This window comes from Xyrauchen texanus, chromosome 3 (assembly GCF_025860055.1).
Source record: "Xyrauchen texanus isolate HMW12.3.18 chromosome 3, RBS_HiC_50CHRs, whole genome shotgun sequence".
NCBI classification, from domain to species: domain Eukaryota; kingdom Metazoa; phylum Chordata; class Actinopteri; order Cypriniformes; family Catostomidae; genus Xyrauchen; species Xyrauchen texanus.
The window spans coordinates 19196360-19199906 of NC_068278.1; positions in this window are offsets into that span (position 1 = coordinate 19196360).

Consider the following 3547-nt stretch of genomic DNA (forward strand, 5'->3'; position numbering starts at 1 on the left):
ATCAACTGTCCTAGCTGAAAGAGGAATATTTAGAAAGCACAATGCATTGTTGAGGTATCACCCTATCTATGAAATGCCTGACATTTAAATGAACTTAGGAAGAATAAGTTATTATGTCAGCTGCATCACATGGTCACAGGAGAATAACTTGAGCTACTGTATATTGTTAATGTATTGCCTACTTTTCAAAAGACACATTGTTTGGTGAACCAGTAAACTGAACCTTACGTCATATGGGACCACTTTCCCATTCTGCCCTTCTCACAACTGAAAAGGAAAAAACAAAACAATAGAGATTCTGACCTAAGAACTCATAGTTATATTATCTAACGTGGTAAAACCCTTGCACACAGTGAAAACAAATGTTCTTTAACAATATCATTAGATAATGATGGTAAACAGATTAAAACACGAATGTAAAATGTTAAAATTCATACTTTGTGCGGAGTGCAAGTGATGGAAAAGTACATAGAGGGATGACAGCAGGAGGGCTATAAATTAACTTGGACCAGATCTATAATCTCAGTATGTTGTCTTCCTACCATTATCCAGAAAAACAACAAGATGGCCACACACTGGCTCTCCTTAAAGAAGGTAAATGAATCCAGCAACAAAGTATGTGGTCTTCCGCCCATTATTTTATACGTAAAGTTGGCTAAGTTGAGTTTTTTCCTGAGGTAACTCTGTGGAGGATGTAAAAAAATCCTAACTTTAAATACCAGCTGAGCTATGAAGGGCGTGGACGCCTATATATGTATTTGACGTAATTAGGATTTCCTGAAATGTTTTTCAAAGCTTTGAAACCTGTAAAAATTAGGCCTTTGTCTTGTGAGGTTACTGAGTGCAAATTTTTATACGGCACTCGCTAAGCTAAAAGAAAAGATAATTTTGTTCTTCTTGTATTTTATCTTATATGTGGCCTTAAAATATGCTTTTGACTAAAAAAAATTGAAAAACTAAATGGTTAGTTTGTAATTTTGTGTGCATGTACTATATGTACCAAGTCCATCAGCCTCTTCTAGTATTCGCAAGCTGAAGGTTCTGTTGTTCCAGTTCCCCAGTCCTACTGCTGTGCTGAGCAGTTCTTTCAAAGCATCCTGCTCCTCTGAGGAATTAGAGAAAACACAGTTAAGTCATGTGAACTCTCTGAAATATTTAGCATGTTAATGTATGTATGACATATTGATAGGATATTGGTCTTGGTGGACTAAGTCTGCTACGCTGCTGCAGAGCAAGCAAGGCCGTAACCATGTCTTGGACATTGGAGGGGACCAAACCATTTTGGGGGTGGGGGATCGCAGGTGTTGAGGACACAAATATAATGGTCCTCTTTGGTCCTTCAAAATAGTAAAGGTGCTGAATGAAATCATTTTCTGAATAAAGGCTTTAACTGTGATAAAGCCCAACATTTTATAATTTCTGGCTTTGAAAAATAAACACTGTCTGCATTGCTAGCAATTTTCCTGTTTCAGTCATCCAATTTCTTTATTTTTTGTGCTGTCTCAAAGAAAATACTTCTGAAAAGAGAATTTATTTTCTTCACTGATGTATCTGTAGAATGACATGACTATTGTTATGATCCCTTGTTGTCTGTCCCGTGTTTTCTGTTTCACCCGTCTCTGTTCATATTCCATGTCACGTTTTCCTTGTTGTCCGCCCCATGTTTCACTGTCTTCGTGTTAAAACTACATTTCCCATGATCCCCAGCACTCATCACTGCCAGCCTTGTGTCATTGTGCTCACCTGATTGTAGTTTGTCATCATCTTGTATCCAGTGTATATATACCCTGTTTGTTCTCCATTCCCTTGTCTATCGTTGATGTTTATTGATGCTTGCTCGTGAACCCTGTTTATGCCTCTCGTGTTTTGTTCCATTTAATGTCTTCCGTGTTTTGTTTCTATTTTTTTCCCATCATGGATGTTTTGTTTGTTCCTGTTTTGGTTGTCTTATTAATTCAATAAAAACCCTGCGTTTGGATCCTTGCCCCTCGTCTGCCTTCCTGCTCATCGTTACAACTATGTTAGCTGGATAGCAAAAATAAAATACACAAAATTATTTACTACCCTCAAGTTGTCCCTCATTGTATTTCTTCTGCTCCAAACTTACTTCAAGCGTACTTCTCTGTCTGCTCATATGAATGTAACACGTAAGAAAGTGTTTCACCCCCAGAGGTGGGTAGATTAGCCAAAAACTGTACTCAAGCAAAAGTACAATTACTTTAAAAAAATAATGAATCAAGTAACATTAAAAGTGGTAACATAAATAATTACTTGAGTAAGAGTAAGAAAGTATCCAATTAAAAGAGTATTTAAGTAGTGAGTAACTTGTTACTTTCACAAATGACATAATAGACATTAACTCCCCTTTATTCCATTACGTAATGCGCATAATACATGTATTACAGAATTATTATTATTATTAATGGAAATTCTGTCATCATTCACCATCATGTTGTTCCAAACCAGTATGACTTTCTTTCTTCCATGCACCACAATAAGGAGTTTTTAGACAGAATATTTGCCTGAATTACTATTTACTTTCAGTGAATGTTTTTTTCTATATATTTTGAAAGTGAATGGTAACTGAGACTGTCAGTCTGTCTAACATCTTTTGGGTACCACAGAGTTCAGAAGGTCACACAGGTTAGGAATAACATGAGGTTAGCAAAATGATGACAGAGTTTTAATTAAATTATGGCTGAGCTATCACTTTAAAGGTGTAGTTCACCTTTAAAATGGGATATGGTACAGGCATTTGCTTTTTGGATCATAAACATTTTCGAAAACAATTTTGATTATTAGTGCAGCAGTACGCCACTCCCTAAGCACAGAGTATGCAGCCTACGTAGGGCATCATGTGCAGAATTACTTTCTGTTCGTGCTCCAGCGATCGGCAGAGCAAAAGGCATTTACACCTAACTTGGAAGTTTACATGGATTTATTAATTTATCTGCCTTAAGTAGCTGCGATAGTTTTCAGTACCCCCGCTAGGGCATGGGGTAAATGTGTAAATACTGTAATAATGACATGCAGTACACGGGACAAAGCGTACTGATATATTGCTGCACTGATTTAAAAATGTACACTCAAAAACTAATGTCACAAGAGCCCATATTTATAGAATCACCCTGAAAATGACCATCACCATGTCACAGAAAAGCCTGTGTTATCATTAGAGCCCAAACTAACATCAGCGTGCTGCCTTCAGTTGGAGCTGCAATTTTAATCTTGAAATATCAGCTTGCAAAACTATTCTTTTTGATTTTACTGTGCAGAGCGAAGAAAGTGTTTCACTTTGTTTGAAAAGCATAATGCTGCAGCACTGATGGACACCGCTTGAGTCTGTGTCAGCGCAAACGCAGCTGTGTGAACTTCCGCTCTTGTAAAAGTCCCATTCAATAATCTCTCAATAAATTACACATGAATTCACATTAAACCCAGTAATGTAACGACAGGAACACCGCCCATCGTAAAGAAATAATTAAGTACAAAAATTTTATTCAAAATATATCTGAGTGAGAGTAAAAAGTACACACTTTTAAACCTA